The sequence below is a fragment of the Tamandua tetradactyla genome, chromosome 24 (genome assembly GCF_023851605.1).
Source record: "Tamandua tetradactyla isolate mTamTet1 chromosome 24, mTamTet1.pri, whole genome shotgun sequence".
Taxonomy (NCBI): Eukaryota; Metazoa; Chordata; class Mammalia; order Pilosa; family Myrmecophagidae; genus Tamandua; species Tamandua tetradactyla.
The window spans coordinates 28,339,017-28,358,736 of NC_135350.1; the positions used below are offsets into that span (position 1 = coordinate 28,339,017).

The following is a 19,720-nucleotide window of genomic DNA, read 5'->3' on the forward strand; positions in this document are numbered from 1 at the left end:
ATTTATGAATTGTTTAAGATTGCTACTTATTTTAAATGAGTGATAATTTATGGTTAAGGTAACTATTACCAATATTGATCTGTAAATTTTTAAAAACGACCATTTGTGTTGGCTGGTTTCTTTCTATCATTGCCTTATTTGACCATTTTAGTTTTAATTCCATGTTAGATAAGTATAAGTAGAAAAGTTCTTTTTTTTAAAAAAAAGCATGGAACATTTCAGAGGGTATCAGTTGTATGATATTCTTTAAATATGAAAACTCTAAATAGTTATAAATGAAAATATGTTTTTCTAAACAATTGCATCAGTCTCTTTAATATTAATATCATCTTAGTATGATAATTCCACTTTCCAACCCCATATCCTGATAGTAAACTAAAATTAATGAAGGTAATATAAAAATTTCAAGGTTTCTGGCTTAGGAGACAGAATAAATGGTGAAACAAGATAGAATTGGCTTCAAAAGACGTGGGTTCAAGCTCAAGCTCTGGTTCTTGCTAACATTTGGACTTTGGTTAACTTCGGTATATCCCAAGTACAACTCAGCACACCGTTGGCTGTGAAGATTAATCAAGGTAATGCATGGAAAGCACGGTGTCTGGTACAGAGCAAGCACCCAGATGTTAGCTATTGTACTTTGTGACATCTACTCACATATTTTAAAATATTTAACTGTTATCATTTCCTCTAGCTGAAATGCACAATTTGAATTTTCTAGGTTTCTGAATTTCCCTAAGAAAATGCTTTCTAGTTTATCAAAATCCCTCTAAATTTTTTCCTATTGTAGAAAATTTGGAATACAAGATGTGAAATTAATAAATTTCTGTTGCTCTACCAAAAAAAATTGGGATATTGTTAAATTGCCAGTGTTACTTAGACAGGAAAATATATATTCTTGTTTTAATTCTAAATATTAAAAAAAAACTTACAATAGTTGTGTTAACTGCTGTGTAACATTTTAGAGAGAGGTGGGGAGAATTGTGAGCATGGAGGTATTCAATTGGTGCTGTGGGAATAGATGAGAACATGAGAAAAGGAATGGCTACAATAAAGAACTGAGAGTTTTGCCTCAGCATAAAGTCTTAGATACATCAGAGGAAGGATGATGGTTTAATATCCTGGTTTCTAAGACAAACACCAGGCAATCGTTTGGCTTAAACAGCAGGAATTTATTAGCTCATTATTTTAAAGCTATCAGAAGTCCCAAATCAAGGCAATTCTTTCTCCAGAAGACTGTGGCATTCTGAGGCTGACTGCCAGCTCTCCTTGATCCTTGGTGTTCTGTCACATGGCAGTGCACAATGTGGCTTCTGGCTTCTCTCTTCACTTCCAGGTCCTGTTGATTTTCAGTTTCTGGCTGCTCCCTCTGTTTTCTCTGTTTCTGTGGCCTTCCCTGTAAGGCCTTAAATAATAGGATTAAGACCCATCCTTAGTTGAGTCACACCTTAAACTGGTATTGAGACCCATCTTTAGTTGAGCCACACCTTAAACTGGGATTAAGACCCATCCTTAGTTGAGCCACACCTTAAACCGAAGTAGCCTCATCAAAAGACCTCACAACCACAGGAATGGATTCAGTTTAAGAACATGTTTTTCTGGGGTACATAGCACCAAACCATGACAGATAGGATAAAGTCAGAGGGCCAACAAGGAAATTTAGAAATGAGCATCTTGATAGAATAATGAGATGTTTAAGATAATTAAATAGTGATGTAAGTAATCAATTTAGGTCCATAGGTTGATAACGTAGTAGGAAAGGGAAAAACTTCCTGTTGGGCATGAGAAAATGCATTATGGTCAAGTAATTCTTTTCCAAGATAGAGAATGCATAAATGTGACAGATAAATGGGTTAAAATGTATACATTGATTAAGGATAATTAATTAAGGATAATTAATAGTTTTCTGAGAAAAATAGCCTTAACCAACAAATCTGGATGTAGCAGTTGCTTTTTGCTATGTTATACTAGTGCTTTAGATGTTCTGGAAATTCAGAATTGCAACAATTCATCGACACTTCTCCAATTGATAAGTGTGATCTACATGCCCTTGTCCATTAGGGTGGGCTTACAAATTGTTGATGACCAGTAGAATATGGCAAAAATGACACTGTACAACATCAGAGGCTAAGTCATAAAACTGCTGCAACTTTCACCTTGTTCCCTTGAGCATTTGTGTTTGGCTCAGAGCTCCATGAAAGAAGTCTAACTACTTTCTGGAAGCCAAGCCACATGGAGAGGACAGGTAAAGGTGCTCCAATTGGCAGTCCTAGTGTTTGTTATTCTGACCCAGGCATCAGACGAATGGATGAATGAGATTTCAGGTGATTCCAGTCCCTAAATGGCAAGTGTGCCCCAGCCTAAGTCTTTCTAGATGAGACATAACAGAGACAAATCATTCCCTGTATTTACTTTAGATCCATGGAATCCATGGGTTTAATAAATATTTTAAACCAGTAAATATGGGGGTTATTTGGTACTTAGTAACTGGAATGAATTTTAAGTTACTGTTGTATCTACTTTTTGAAGCTTTGGCAAGTTTGTTTTAGAGACAAGAAGTGCAATGATATATAAATATATATGAATATATGTAAACATATATATATATATAACTTTATTTCACTGAAAGTACTTATTATGGATAGCATTCCTCTTTTAGGAATTAAGATAGTATGAAGTAGCAAGAATTTAGATTTCTGCCTTTTAATTTCCATTTTAAAGGAAAATTAGATGTGTCTTCTAATTCATTGTTTTCCCATTTTTTTTTGTTTTGAAATCCTGGATATTCTTTTCTTGGCATGCAGTTCTCAGCTACCAGATAGTAAAAGCGTTGTTTTGCTATAAATTCACTCTAGAGAATGATAGGATGACACAAAGGTCTTGGAACACAACCTCTCATCCTAACAATAGCCATGCAATTAAGGTACTGAGGTACTCCATTCATTGAAAAAGGAACTATGGCTCAGAGAGGTTTAGTAGCTGCCCAAATTTATGCAGTTTATAAGCAGCAAAGCCAGGTATCTCCAATCCAAAGCCTGTGTTTGTGGCTTGTTTTGCATTTCAACACACTGAACTTCCTCTACTGTTATAGTGGATTATGTACCCTCTCTCCTCAAAAAAAAAAAAGCATTCTTAATCCAATTCCTGTTGGTGTGAATCCAATGCAAATAGGACATTTGCAGATGTTATTTTTAGTTAATGTATGGCTCAAGTGAATCAGGAGGAGTCTTAATCTTATTATGGAGGCTTTAGGGTGAGAATCCCACAGGGAGGTGCTGGAAGCTGGAAGTAAATGGAACCTGGAAGAGAAAGGAGAGGACATCAGCATACCACAGGAAAATCAAGAAACCCAAGGATTGCTAGTCAGCCAGAAACCCTGGGAGGAAGCATGCCTTCTAGCTTCTGAAACTGTGAGCCATTAAATTTCTGTTGTTAAGCCAAACCAACGCATGGTGTGTTATTTATCTGGCACACTGAGAACTATTATAAAATATTTTTTTAAATTGGCAAAGATGTATCCATATTACCCAGTGGAATCATTACTGTGTTTGTGTTAGCTATAAATGGATTTCATCTAGGATTTTGTTCATTATCTTAATAGTTTGGCATGTTAAGTCATTTGAATGAAAAGAATAATTTTTCCATCCATATATGTATGTGTTTATTTTCTATAGCTTAACCAAATGCTTCATGGTTTTTGCCAGTGACATGAAACTAATCCAAATAATATAAAAAACAATTACTATATTCTCATCGTAATATAGCTAATGATTTAATATATACATTGGTTTATCTATGAAATTATTATAATTGCAGCTTTCAAAAATCCAGACTTCTCCATTTACTAAATTTGTGACCTAGGGCAATTTGTTTAACCTCTTGAAGCCCTTATTTCCTCACGTATAAAACTAGGATAATAACAGTAAACTGTTATATGATTTTTCTGGGATCTCATGAGATAATACATGTAAACCACTTGACACAGTGCCTGACCCAGAGTGAATGCTTAATAAATCCTCTAATCAGATTTTACCTGTTCTGAGTGTATATTAAAAAATCACAGCAATATTGCAAGACCTGGGAATATTGCCATTTTATAGTAGATGTATTTCACATACAAGGTATGAATGAAGGATTTATTTTATGTTATCCATTCTGGGAGGTATTTAACAAGTTACTAATACCTTGTGTCACATTTCTTCCACATTAATTCCAATAGGGTTGTTACAGTATTCTAGTTCTGATGGCCGTATGATAAAGCACAGAAAAGCTCTTGTCAAGGTGAAAAGGAGGTGGTCTCAATGTTTCAATTGCTCAGTAGCTATAATGGAAAACCTGATTTAGCAAAACAATCCAAATAGTATGAAGTTTCTTCTACAAAAATCGCTCTCCCTTAGAAGAATCCTTATCCAAAGTACTGGTTAAAACTTTAAAGGAAATACATTGTGATGAATTGTTGTTGGAATATGATAGAAGTGTTTGTCTCAAGTTAACAGAACATTCGCTGACGTTCTATCACTTACCTTCCTAAATCATTTACATGTGTGTCCTCTAGGTCATCTAAGCTTTGGCAACTTAACTTATTTTCCCACTTGCTGTTTGTTATGTAACAAAAAGGTGTCATGTCTAGTATAGTAGGTAAACTATATAGTTTTTACCCAAAATAGTCATTATTATATTACTGAACTGAACTGGCATTGAAACCTGTAATGTACATGTGGTAGGCCAAAGCACTGTTCTTTTTTCTCTCCTTATTGTGCTGATAAAGCTTTATCTGAAATGCCTACTTCAAAAATAAAAGGTCATCCATTCCCAAGCTTTCCAGGAAGCTTTATAAGTGGACATAAAGCCTGAGAATATATAAGAACAAGCTGTCATGCAAAAGTCATCTCATAAAAGACTTCTGTGCTTTTTTTATGTAGTAGCTCCCCTTCAAGTTCTGTGGAACTCTATAACGTACTTTTGTAAATGAAATAAGACCTTTTCTCGATTAAGGTTTAATTCTATTGTGAAAAAATTTGCAGTAGTCGAGCCTGCAAATGTTCAATACACACTAAATAATAATGTCACACACATGAGGAGTCCTTTTCTTGTTTGTTCTACATATATAAATGAGTAATGGATTTATATTTTTTGAGGAGATTTCTCTAACAGGACCACCTTGGTTCCTAGAGCAGTGATTCTGAAACAGTTTGGTCTTAGAGCAAACCTACTCTTAAAGTTTATTGAGGGCCCCTCCAAAAGCTTTTGTTTATTTGGGTGTGCTGGTTTGAAAGGATGTATGTCCCCTAGAAAAGCCATGTTTTAATCTAAATCTCATTTCATAAAGGCAGAATAATCCCTATTCAATACTGCATGTCTGAAACTGTAATCAGATCATCTCTCTGGAGATGTAATTTAATCAAGAGTGGTTGTTAAACTGGATTAGGTGATGACATGTCTCCACCCATTTGGGTGGGTCTTGATAAGTTTCTGGAGTCCTATAAAAAAGGAAATATTTTGGAGAATGAAGGAGAGATTCAGAAAGAGCAGAGAATGCTATAGCACCACGAAGCAGACTTTGGAGATGAAGAAGGAAAATGCCTCCCGGGGAGCTTCATAAAACAGGAAGCCAGGAGAAGAAAATAGTAGATGAAGCTGTATTTGCTATGTACATGAGATGAGAGAGGAACCCTGACCATGTTCACCTTGTGCCTTTCCAGATGAGAGAGAAACTCTGACTGTGTTTACCATGTGCCCTTCCACCTGAAAGAGAAACCCTGAACTTCATCAGCCTTCTTGAACCAAACCTTTCCCTGGATGGTTTTGATTGGACATTTCTATAGACTTGTTTTAATTGGGACATTTTCTCAGTCTTGGAACTGTGAACTAGCAATTTATTAAATTCCCCTTTATAAAAGCCATTCTGTTTCTGGTATATTGCATTCTGGCAGCTAGCAAACAAGAACATTGGGTTATGTCTATTAACGTTTACTATAGAAATTAAAACATAATTTTTAATATTTGTCGATTCATTGTTTGTCTGCTGGGTTGATCCTTGCAGAAGAACACAGAATATCTGAACAAATGAGTGAGGGAGGAGGACATGGGGTTAAAGAGCATAATTGGGACAGAAAACTTCAAGGTTTATATTTTAAAAATATAATTCTTTCAGCAAATGCATTTATTTGTGGAATTATATATATATGTATACATATATATATAAACATATATTTTTTATCTTTAATACTCCCTCTGGCTAAAATAATCCCTGCTATTTTTAAAATTACAATCTAGTACATATGACCATACATATGTATGTGTATGCAATAACATCTGGTCTTGTGATTATTTTTCAAGAAAAATTAATTTCTCTGAAAGAACAATTCTTTACAGAATCTGCTGATCAAGTGCTTCTTGCAATATAACATGCTCCATTAACATCCATATTTTCTTAGTTAAGCCTGGTTGCCATTCACTTTGGGTTTTGCTCTTTATCCAGGAAATGTGACCACTATTGAGATACGCTCTCCTATTTCATGCTCTATGAAGAGACTGGACTTCCTTTCAGCAAAACAGCTGGGACAGTTCCCTTACCACTTACCCCACCTTGATGAGTGATTTGGGGATCTATTTCCAGGTCCTGGCCTTCCCACCTATTCCCCACTTCCCTGCAATTCACCAGCCCATGACTGGCTCTATACCAAGGTATATGATTTTCTACGTATTAGCACAAGCATAGATAACTCTGCTTGACTTTGCTTCTCTCAGTAGTTTCCAATTCAACTCAATTAGTATATTTGGAGTTAGTGTTGTAAAGTTAATTAATGATTCATATACTTGAAGATAAAGTATAAAGGGTAAAATTTATTGTATATTTTTCATTGGAACAAAATCCCAAATTTAAAGATTCTAAACATATACCGTATTTAGTACTGATGGAAAATATCAGATTATAGCAGATATCTTCAGTCTATCTCGAGATATTGACATTATAATTATTGGAAAGCATGTCTGTAAAATGAGAGAAAAGAAGTGAAAAGATATGGGCATTCTAGAATAAGTCCTTCAGCATGGAATTATCCATCTTGGAACAGAAAAATCAAACAAATGTATGTTCTTCCTACAGAATTTCAGCATACTGTGCAAATAGCATCTTTTAAAGAAGAGTTTTAGTCACATTTCTCAGGGAATTTGTAGCAGTATTCATAGTACCTCTTTGCTCTGCTATGCGAAAACAAACTGAAAACTAATAGAGGCCCATAGATGTATTCATAGATGAGTTCACCACTTTAGTTAGTATCCTTTTGAAATTGTGCCTTTTAATAGTAATCCACCTACAATTGATCTGGTTGACAACGTTTAGGTATGACTCAACTTTCAGAGAATATCATAAAAATAAGTGACTGTAAACGAAATGACTGAAGTAATACTTTGAATTCCATCAAACAATGTGGTAAAGTGAAATCTGTAGGTTAACCATCGTAGTGACCCTAAATTGGGGATTAGTGAATGGTTGGCTCTCTGGAGCAAAGTTAGAATGAGATGAATAGGTCTAAAGTAGTTTCCACCTGGAGAGACTCACACCTACATTTACAAGGCCTGGACAGGACTACAAAAAGAGGCCCACAGTCATGATTTCTAAATATTTTAAAGTTATACATCATGCTATTAAACTTTTAATTAAAATTTGTTCTATAATCCTGCCTTAACAGATATGTTTTGTAATCTTAAAATTAAGGAAAAAATGCATGTAAGCTATGTTAACAAAGTTTGACAAAATGTCATCGATGACTGCATTTAATTACTGTGTTTCTGAGGGATCTCTTGATGAGTTAGCAGTATTTCATGAATAATAAAGACGAACAATTCATAAATCATTATACCTTTATTCTATTAATTTTTTTCTCTTCATTTTAACAAAATCCCTAATAATGTTGTTATAATCAACATATTTCACATAATTTTGTTCTATTGACAATGATGATTTAAACTAGTTTTATAAAATAAAGTCATTGCTAATCAAAGTAAATTGTGTATTCTTCAAAATATAAAATTAAATGTAAAAATGATTAAAATTATTTTTCATTTTTAAAAGTTTTTTCTAAAATATTTTAGATTATTAAAATTAAAAGGAAAAAAGTAAAAGGAAGGCAAATACAACTTGTAACTATGAAGAATCAAAATTTACTAAAAATATAGAATTGAAATTTTTATTTAATAATCTGAAAATTTATTTAAATAATAATTTTTTGGTAAAAATTAAAGTACACAATATTCTAGCATTCAATTTTCATCTACTTGCCTGTATAAAAAAGCAGTTTCATGCTGTATGCATGGTATGTCAGATATCTATATTTAAGATTAATATGGATTGTTAAAATTCAAAAATATTCCTGGGCTGCCATGTCTGACTAGTATAAAGAGCACACTAATTTGGGTACAAAAAAGATTAGAAAAGGTATGTTTGACACTACTATGACATAATGTCCTGTTATATAAGACTGTATTGCGTTTAAATATATCAGAGGAAGGATTTGACAGTTAATTAATTTGTCTTTTCTAATAAGCATATCCACTGCTCAAATCCTCCTCTCACTCTGAAGTAATATCTGTGTCCAATGTTGGCAGTGATACAAACCAAAAACTTCATGGCACTGGATGAAGTCACCTGTTATTTTAAAGACATAGGGAAAGAGATGTGGAGAAGTGTTTCCCTGGAGCAAATCCACAAAAAGTGGATTTTTGATGTTTTGTGTTATGGCAATTCCAGTACTGCTCACTGCATCCCACTGACCAAGGCACCACCTAGTATTTTTAATTTTAATTTATTAGTTATTTGATTAGGTCCTTTGCAAGTTTAGAACACCAATTTGTGAGGATAAACTCCACTGTGAGAGAGAACACAGAACTTAAGTAGCCTTGGAGCTGAGTAACAGCTTTGACTTTTGGCCTAAGTTGTGAGTCCACAGTTTTCTGATCAATCTTGCACTGCTCTGTAAGCTTATATTTCTCTTTCTCTGCGTTGAAGATCTCACCTTCTTGGTGTCTGGGCTTACACAGCTTCTTCATTTTGAAGTAAGTATCAGTGGGATATTTTGGGATTTTTTCACAGCACTTACGTCAATTTTGGTGGGCGTGGCAATGACAAACTTCAAGTGTATCCTACGCAGAGAAACTCGATTGAGGACCAGGGGTCCCATCTCAAGTAGCAAGTCACTGCTTAGCTGCTTCAGGAAAACCACTCTCTTGACCCTGAGGGGACGAGGGAAGATGATCAGAACAGTCCCAAAAGTCATGCTAGATTTTAGATTTCCCACGTACTGACTGAAGGCGTTTTTACCATGGCTCAACAGCTGCCAAGGCACATCTTCAGTAGGATAATATCTAGGCATTTTGCGAAGCTTATCTACTCTGGTACCTCCATTTTTGTGACAACCCACAGGTTTTGTGATAGTAGCAAGAACCTTCTCCTTCTTTTTCTTTTCAATCCTGGGTTTAGCTGCTGAATACTTCCTCTCGTTTATGGCTTTTCTGGAATACATTGCAGATCGAGAAGATCTCTCATTTCCTCTGATGAGGACTGGGCTTTGGCTTCCATGAGGCTCCCCCTTTCTGGGCTTTTTGGTCTTGAGGCTACTCTTCTTAACCTTGCCACAGGCATCAGCCTTCTTCGCTTCAGGCTTCTTCTCCATTGTGGCCAACTTCTCAGCCTTTTCACCCGCCATCTTGCAAGATAGGATAGAGCACTGCATAGTCTTTATCACATTTATGTTTGTGTATTTGTGATATGCAGAGCCTCTATACACCAGACCTCAGGCAGAGACCCCTCCTGCTGGTCTTGTGGGTAGTGCTGAGGATTTATAACACATGGTTGCTGTGATTACCTCCTAAAGACAACTCATCTTGTAATATATGTATATATTTTTAATGCAATTTTATTGAGATATACTATATATTCACATACCATATAATCATCCAAATTGTGCATTCAGTAGTTCATAGTATCATCATATTCTGTGATGTGCAGCATCATCACAATTGATTTTTGAACATTTCATTACTCAAAAAATAAAAATAAGAATAAAAGTGAAAAAGAGCATCCAAAATATCCCATAACCCCTCTTCCCCCTATTTATTTATTTACTTGTCTTTTTTTTTCTTACCCATGTGTCCATACACAGGATAAAGGGAGTGTCAGTCACAAGGTTTTCACAATCACATGGTCACAACTTAAAAGCTTTAAGGTTATACAATAGTCTTTAAGAATCAAGGCTATTGGATTACAGTTCAACAGTTTCAGATATTAGCCTCTAGCTATTCCAATACACCAAATATGCAGTATTGGAATCTGAATGGGGATATCTATATACTGCATAAGAATAACCTCCAGAATGACCTCTCAGCTCCATTTGAAATCTCTCAGCTACTGATCCTTTCTTTTGTTTCATTTCTCTTTCCACTCTTGGTCAAGTTGGATTCCTCAATCCCATGATGCGAGGGCCAGGCTTATTCCCTGGAGTCATGTCCCATATTACCAGGGAGATTTACACCCCTGTGAGTCATGTCCCATATAGGGGTGAAGGCAGTGAGCTCAACTGCAGAGTTGGCTAGAGAGAGAGATCACATCTGAGCAACAGAAGTGACTCTGAGGGTGTCATAAGTAGGCTTAGCTTTGCCTTTGCAGGAATAAGTTTCAAAAGGGAAAGCGCCAAGATTGAGGGCCAGACCCATCAAATTGGCAGTCCTCAATGACTGCAATAATATCAGGTCTTAAGCAGGTAGACCAGTAGACTGGAGTCCCTCAAGGGGACTTTGCAAATACTTTTTAATCTTCTGCCCAGATTACTCCAGGATGAATTCGGGGCATCACACCAACCTGTACAAGCCAACAAGATCTCACTCTCTATTCAAAGTTCCATGTATTATGGTGTTCAAATAGGCTGACCAGATGAGTTAGATTAGTGTGCTACTGAAAATATAAATTTTGCACCAAATTATCATTTCTTCCTTTGGTCTCGCGCAGAAGTTGAGGTTTTAAAATACAGTCAATAATGGGGAGGCCACAGTGACTCACCAGGCAGAGTTCTCGCCTGCTATGCTGGAGACCCGGGCTTGATTCCCGGTGCCTGCCCAGAAAAAAAAATACAGTCAGTATCCTTTAATTGGTTTGCTTTACCTAGTCCTACCCAGACCAGCCTCATTCATATTTCTTGTCAATATCTGATCACTTTTTCAGTGTTTTTAACAGTTGCTGTATGGGGTAATGCTGACTTTCATAGCTGTAGAACTTTTAAGCTCTGATTCTCAGATGTCACTTAAATACCTGAAGTTCCAGGGAAAGACCAGGTTTTACATTAAGAGCTCAGCATCTCAGAATTTACAAATAAGTAACAACTCTGAAATAGATGTGACTGCTATAAGAGCTTGCAATCTAGGAACCTTTACAATAGGCTTTCACCTGATAACCTATACTCTAGAATTCAATTCTCAGTTTGCACATTATAGTAAATTTTAGTGAGGTGTAATAACATTTATCTTTTTGCTTCTGGTTTATTTCATTCAACACACTGTTCTCAGTGTTCATTCACCTAGTTGCATACCTGATGACTTCATTCCTTCTTGTAGGCACTCAGTAGTCCATTGTTTGTATACACCACAGTTCCTCCTTCCATTCTTCAGACGCTGTACACTTAAGTCACCTCCATCAATTGCAAATCAAGAACACTGCCACCAGAAACATTTGTGCAAATTTCCATTCTTGTCCCCACTCTCAGTTCCTCCAAGTATACACCTAACTACAGGGTCATATGGCAACCCAACCCCTACTCTCTTGTGGAGTGACCACTGCAATGTAGAGGAGCTGTACCTCTTTACTTCCCTTCTAATAGTGGATAGGTAACTCTCTCTTTACATTTTTCTCTAGTACTTATATCTCTCTGTTCATTTTTAAACAGTTTTATTCACACATTATATAATCTAACCTAAGGAAAAAAACCAATGGTTCCCAGAATAGTCACATAGCCATGCTTCACCACCAAAATCTATAAGGGGATGTTTCCTTTTCTCCCACAAAAAAGTCCCATACTTTCTCCCCAATATCTGCCATTTATTGACATTTAGCTTAGGGATATTACTTTGTTACTTCAATGGAAGCATATTACAATGTCACTGTTAATTATAGACTGTAGTATGCATTGATTATATTTTTCCTATTTTCAGCACCTTACAATGTTGACAATCATTTGTCTTCCCTCATGCAAAAGCATTCTTATATTTGTACATTTAATCACCATCATTGTTCGCTCTAGCATTGCTAAGTTATAGCATCCCAGTCTTTATCCACTATCTTTCCTTCTGGTGTCATACATGCTCCCAGCTTTCCTCCCTCAGCAACTCACACTCAGCTTTGTTCAGTGTACTTACAATATTGTGCTACCATCAGGTAGTATTGTGCTATCCATTTCTGGATCTTCACAACCAGTCCTGTTGAAATTTCTGTACTCCTTCAGCATCAAATGCCCAATCTCTACCCTCTTTCTATCTCCTGATAACCTGTGTTCTCAACTTTAAATCTCAAAGTTTACTCATTAATGTTAGCTCATATTAGTGAGACCATACAGTATTTGTCTTTTTGTTTCTGGCTAAATTTCACTCAGCATAATGTCCTCAAGGTTCGTCCATGTTGTTACATGCTTCCTGACTTAATTCTGTTTTACAATGCATAATATTCCCTTGTGTGTGTATACGTCATAGTTTGTCTAGCTACTCATCCGTTGACGGACATTTTGACTGTTTCCATCACTTGGCATTGTTAACAATGCCACTATAAACATTGGTGTGCAAATGTGCATTTGTGTCCTTGCCTTCATTTCCTCCAAATATATACCTAGTGATGGGATTGCTGGTATATATGGCAATTCGATAGTTAGCTTCCTGAGGAACCACCAAATTGCCTACCAGAGTGGTTACACCATTCTACATTTTCACCAACAGTGAATAAGTGTGTTGCTTTCTCCACATCTTCTCAATGACTTGTACTTCACTCTCTCCTTTTTTTTTTTTTTGATAATGGCTATTCTATTAGGTGTGAGATGATATCTCATTGTAGTTTTTATTTGCATTTCCCTAATAGCCAGTGACATAAGCATCATTTCATATGTTTTTGAGCTATTTGTATAAATGGCTCAAAAACATATGAAATGATGTCTTTTTTCACTGGCTATTTTTTAATTGGATTGTTTGTCTTTCTGTTGTTGAGTTGTAGGATTTTTAATATATTTTGGATATTAACCATTATCTGATATGTGGTTTTCAAATATTATCTCCATTGCATAGGCTGCCTTTTCACTTTCCTGATGAAATTCTTTGATTACACAAAAGTGTTCAATTTTGAAGAGATCCCATTTTTTTTAGTTCTTTTATTGCTCGCACTTTGGGTGTAAGTTCTAGGAAACAACAATGTATCACAAGCTTCTTAAGATATTTTCTTGCATTTTTAACCTAAGTATTTATGGCCTTGGTTCTAATGTTTATGTTTTTGATCCATTTTGAGTTAATTTTTTTTTATAAAGTGTGAGAAAGGGTCTTCTTTCTTTTGGATATGGTTATACAATTCTCCAAGCACCATTTGTTGAAGAGGCTGCTCTTTCCCAGTTGAGTTGACTTGCATGCTTTATCAAAGATTAATTGGCCATAAATGTGAGGGTCCACCTCTGAACATCATTTTGATTCCGCTGGTCAGTACACCTACTTTTATGCTACAACCATGCTGTTTTGACCACTGTAGCTTTGTAATATGCTTTAAACTCAGGTAGTGAGAGACCTCCCACTTCATTTTTCTTTCTCAAGATATTTTTGGCTATTTGGGGCACCCTCTTCTTTCAAATAAATTTGAGTATTGTTTTTTCTATTTCTGTAATGTAAGTTGTTGGGATTTTAATTGGTATTTCATTAAACCTATAAGTCAGTTTGGACAGAATTGACATCTTAACTATAGTCTTCTAATACATGAATATCATATGTCCTTCCATTTATTTAGGTCCTCCTTGATTTCTTTTAGCAAAATTTTATAGTTGTCTGGTATAAATCTATTATGTCCTTGGCTATATTTATTCTTAGATATCTGCTCTTTGTTTACTATTGTAAATGGAATTTATTTCTTGATTTCCTTCTCAGATTGCTCATTGTTGGTATATAGAAACATTACTGATTTTTGTGTGTTGATCTTGTATGCTGCCACTTTGCTGTGCTCCTTTATTAGCTTCACTGTAGATTTTCAACATACAGATCATGTCATCGGAAAACAGTGAAAGTTTTACTCCTTCCTTTTCAATTTGGATACCTTTTATTGTTTTTCTTGCCTAATTGCTCAAGCTAAAACTTCTAGCACAATATTGAATAAAGTGTTAACAATTGGCATCCTTGTCTTGTTCCTGATCTTAGAGGGGAAGCCTTAGGTCTTTCCGTGTTGAGTATTAGCTTTGGGTTTCTCATATATTCTCTTTATCAGATTGAGGAACTTTCCTTCTATTCCTATCCTTTGAAGTGTTTTCATCAGAAAAGTTTCCATCATGTGGTTTTTCCCCTTTAATTTATTGATGTGATGTACTACATTAATTGATTTTCTTGTGTTGAACTACCTTACATACCTAGGATAAAGCCCACTAGGTCATGGTGTATAATTCTTTTAATGTGCTAGTGGATTTGATTTGCAAGTATTTTGTTGAGGATTTTTGCATCTAAATTCACTAAAGAGATTGGTCTGTAATTTTCTTTTGTTGTAGTGTCTTTGCCTTGCTTTATTTTTTTATAAGGGTGATACTGGCTTCATAGAAAGAGTTAGGTAACTCTCCCTCCTCTTCAATTTTCTTAAAGATTTTGAGCATGATTGATACCATCTCTCTCTTGAATGTTTGATATCATTCACATGTGAAGCCACCTGGTCCTGGTATTTTCTTTTTTGGGAGTTTTTGATGACTGATTCAGTGCTTTTAGTTGTGATTGTTTTGTTGAGGTTTTGTATTTCTTCTTGAGTCAGTATTGGTTGTTCATGCTTTTCTAGGAGGTTGTTGATTTTATCTAAGTTGTCTAGTTTGTTAGCATAGTATCCTGTCATTATCTCCTTTATTTCAGCAGAATCGGTAGTTATCCTTCCCCTCTCATTTCTGATTTTATTTATTTGCATCCTCTCTCTCTCTGTCTCTCTCTTTTTTTTTTTGTCAGCCTAGCAAAGGATACATCTATTTTATTTACTTTTTCAAAGAATCATATTCTGGTTTTATTTTATTCTCTCTATTGTTTTCATGATCTCAAATTCATTTATTTCTGCTCTAATCTTTATTTTTTTTCTTTCTGTTTGCTTTGTGGTTAATTTGCTGTTCTTTCTGTAGTTTGTCCAGGTGAGCTGTTAATTCATGATTTTTGCTCTTTCCTTTTTTTTTTTTTTTGTGATTGTATGCCTATGCCCCAGTTCACATTTCATTCTTTTTCCATATGAGTATCCTATTATTGCAGCACCATTTGTTGAATTTTTATCTGTTTGTTTTTTCTTTGTTTGTTTCTTTGATTTTGGGAAGTTCATGGGCTGGGAATCAAATCTGGGTCTTCCACGTGACAGGTGAGAATTCTACCACTGAACTACCTTTGCACCCCCTCTTTCTCTTTTTTAATTTTTTTTGGGGGGATGGGCAGGTTCTGAAAATCAAACCCAGGTCTCTGGCCTGGATCTTTCCTCTTTTTAAATATAGGTATTTAGGGAAATAAATTTCCCTCTCAGCACTGCCAGTGCTGCATCCCATAAGTTTTGATATGTTGTATTTTCATTTTCATTTGCCTCGAGGTATTTACTGATTTATCTTGTAATTTCTTCTTTGACTCACTGGTTAAAAGTGTGTTAGTTAGCCTCCATAAATTTGTAAATTTTCCAGGGTTCTTACAGTTAATAATTTCCAACTTCATTCCATTATGTTCTGAAAAGTCATTTTGTATAATTTTGATATTCTTAAATTTACCGAGACCTGCTTTATACCCTCAATGAGTGGTCCATCCTGGAAAATGATCCATGAGCACTTGAGAAGAATGTGTTTCCTGCTGTTGTGGGGTGCAATGTTCTGTAAATGTTTGTTAAGTCTAGTTCATTTATTGTATTATTCAAGATCTCTGTTTCTTTATTGATCCTCTGTCTAGATGTTCTCCCTATTGATAAGAGTGGTGTATTGGGCCAGGGTGACTCAGCAGGCAAAAATACTTGTCTGCCATGCAAGAGGACCCGGGTTTAATTCCCAGTGCCTGCCCATGTAAAAGAAAAAAAAGAAAATAAAAGAAGAGTGGTGTATTGAAGTCTTCAACTACTATTGTAGACATATCTACTCTCTTCATTCAGCATTGACAGTGTTTGCCTCATGTATATTGAGGCACTCTGGCTTGGTGCATAAATATTTATTATAGTTATGTCTTTGTGATGAATTGCCCCTTTTGTCAATACATATGTCTTTCTTTATCTCTTTTAATTGCTTTATATTTGAAGTCCAATTTATCTGATATTAGTGTAGCTACCACTGATCTTTTCTGGTTGTTGTTTGCATTGAAAATTGTTTTTCAACCTTCCATTTTCAAACTCTTTTTTTTTGTTCTTGGGTCTTAGATGAGTCTCCTGTAGACAGCATGGATCCTTTGTTTTTATCCATTCTGCCAATTCATGTCTTTTGATTGAGGAGTTTAATCCATTATCACTTAATGTTCTTTCTCCAACCATATTTTCTTTTAGAGTTTATCTGTCATATGTTTTTCTCTCTTTTAACCCTATGAATTACTCTTACTTCTAGTCTTCATCTGCACTCTCCTCCAAACCTCTCTTTCTTGTCTTTTCCTATATGCCTCTAGTGCTCCACTTAGTATTTCTTGCAGAACAGATCTCTCATTTAAAACTTTCTCAGTGTCTGTTTACAATCTGTAAATATTTTAAACCCTCTTTTTTGATGCCCAATTTTGATGGATATCAGATACAGAATTTTTGGTTGGCACTTTTTCTCTTTTAGTATCTTAAATATGTCATCCTATTGCCATCTTGCCTCCATGGATTCTGCTGAGAGATCTGCACATAGTCTTATCATGCTTCCCTTGTATGTGATAGATCATTTTTCTCTTTCTGCTTTCAGAAATAACTGTCTTTGATATTTGACATTCTGATTAGTAAGTGTCTTGGTGTAGATCTATTTGGATCTTTTTCATTTGGGGTATTCTGTGCTTCTTGGAGCTGTAGTGTTATGTCTTTCATAAGAGTGGAGAAATTTTCATTGATTATTGCCTCCATTATTCTTTTAGTCCCTTATGCTTTCTCTTCTCCTTCTCGGACATCCATAATACATATATTTGTGTGGTTCATATTGTCATTCAGTTCCCTGAAACCCTGATTAAATTTTTCCAATCTTTTCCTATCTGTTCTTCTATATGTAGAATTTCAGATGTCTTTTTTTCTAGTTAACTAATCCTGTCTTCTGCCACTACAAATCTGCTGTTGCATGTCTCCATTGTGTTTTTCATCTCTTCTATTGTGCCTTTCATTCCCATAAATTTTGCAACTTGTTTTTTTTCATTCTTTCAAATTCTTCTGTATGGTCATCCTGTGTCTACTTTATATCCTTCACATCTATTTCCATATTTTCTTCAACTAGTTGAATTGATTTAGAAGATCAATTTTAACATCATTAATTAGTTGTTTCAATTCATGCATCTTAGTTGAGATTTTAGTTTTTTCCTTTCAGTTGGGCCATATCTCCATTCTTCTTGGTATGAGTCATGGTTTTCTGCTGGTGTTGGGGCATCTGATTTTTTTGCTTTGTTTCCTCTTGAGGTCATTTTGTCTCTTTTGCCCAGATTTTTCATGTTGGCTAGATTTGTTCTCTATTTGTTTGTCTCTCTCAATAGCCACTTGTCAGATTTGTTCTTCCCCCCAGTCACCCTCAAAAACCAGGCACCTCTGTTTGTGCATAAAAGAAATCTGTTTTCTCCCAGTGGTGCTGTTTTTCACTGTCGTATAAGACCTGGGCTTGTTTTAGGGTGCTGCTTTAACAGTTGGGTCATCTGTGTTTTTAAGTAAAAACAGGAGCAGGTTCCCCATTAGTAGTTCTAAACTCACTCCAGTCTGCTTGAAATAATTTTCTTGGTACTCTCTGACTAAAACCTTTTATTTTATTGCACTTTCTGTTCTTCCCAGCAGACGGCAGTGTTCAGTAACTTAATTATCAGAGCTGTGCCTTCTGAGTACAGGCTGCATTTTACCAGGTCAGGCTGACTGCAGGGTTCCTGTTTCCTCTCTGGGAACCAAAGTCTGGCTCAATAGGGGCCTGTGTCCTCCACTTTATTTGTGTCAGAATACACCCTGTGCTGTCCCCATCTTTAGCCTTCCCCCAGGCAAGGCTCAGGTCTCTCACTGCAATTTCTCACAGGGGTGGGGGGAGGACTTTGGACCCAGGGCTAGAAACATAGCTTCTGTCTACGTTTTCTCACACTCTCTGTCTCTCACTCACCTGGGCCTTGACATGATCTCCCCATCCCCCAGGTCTCCTAAAGGTGAGGGTCTGTCCCACTGCTGTCCCCATTGGAGGGGTCCCTGCTGCTGTTTTTCTGTCCATTCCTTGCAGTGCAACTGAGTGAGGGGGAGGGGAGAGGCCCAGCCAGTCTGGGACAGAAATTTCTTACCTGATATTCTTCTGCTTCCTCAATTTGGAATTCATAGATTCTCTTTCGCATCCATTGTCTCCTAAAGAATTCTGAAGAATTCTTTTTTAATGCTAAATCTCCAAGGGGAAATTTTCAGTAGCTGTTTATGTCATGTTGATGATGTCATAGGACCCTTGAAATGTATTTTAAGATGTACATCAATTTAGTTACTCTGATTTCCACCCTAATGAGGCATCTTTAGAATATAAAATACAATAAATATTACTTAATATGTAGAAACAAAGGTGTGTACTAAAGTCTTAAATTCCAGCTCTGACTCACTGCTGTGTCTTAACGTTGCACATGTATTTTGACTTATTCTGTTCAAATGTTATAAGTAATTAGGAGACTACATTGATGGAAGAATAGCATAATTTCTCTTCTTTTTCAAAATCTAGCTTGTAACTCTGCAGTAAGATCAGTGATGTATATGCTGTTAACACTGAAGTAGGAAATAAACAAAAAGTTCTGCCAGTTGTTTCAAATGTTCAGAGAATTCCTAAAGTCTCTAGTTTGGTGACCAGGGTATCATTAAAATGTAGTGGTAGTGGATTTTATGCATTTTTGTTCTTGATAAACAAACAACAATAGAAATTTCTTCTTATGGGTTTTATTTTCTCTATTGCAACCAAAATATTAATGTGAGCAATTGACAGTCCAAATTAAGACACAGACTGAAGTGAAATGTTACACCGTGGTTCTACCAGATCTCTGACAGGGTAAAAGAGTGCACTTTAATTTTAGTGGCTTTTTAAATGAAATATATTTGAATATATCATATTAGAGAGCTTTAATAAAACTACTTTAGTCCTCTTACCAGTCCGTTCTACAGCTCTAATGGACAGGTCTAGATTACTTAGAGAAATCACAAGTTCAGTTAATAAGATAACATATGGTCATTCTCAAATGTTTATTTTGTTTGGTGTTTGGTCAATTCACTAAATCCTAAGAATTAAAAAATTCGGCTCCTTAACTGTTAAAAGTTTTTTTAAATATTAGATTCATCATGTTTTCATAATGA

The 19,720-nt window shown here is 35.6% G+C and overlaps 1 protein-coding gene, 1 long non-coding RNA gene and 1 pseudogene across 9 annotated transcripts in view; 1 reads left to right on the forward strand and 2 right to left on the reverse strand.

Moving 5' to 3' along the window:
* The window catches only part of STPG2 (sperm tail PG-rich repeat containing 2), an 846,203-nt gene that overhangs the window by 539,440 nt on the left and 287,043 nt on the right, over positions 1 to 19,720 (forward strand). The window lies entirely within an intron of this gene.
* Positions 1,158 to 18,745, reverse strand: LOC143668482 (uncharacterized). Its single transcript, XR_013168464.1, has 3 exons — positions 18,679 to 18,745; positions 11,580 to 11,703; positions 1,158 to 1,402 (listed from the first exon to the last, which is right to left on the reverse strand). It is a non-coding gene; the product is annotated as an uncharacterized LOC143668482 (long non-coding RNA).
* Positions 8,837 to 9,815, reverse strand: LOC143668481 (large ribosomal subunit protein eL6 pseudogene; annotated as a pseudogene).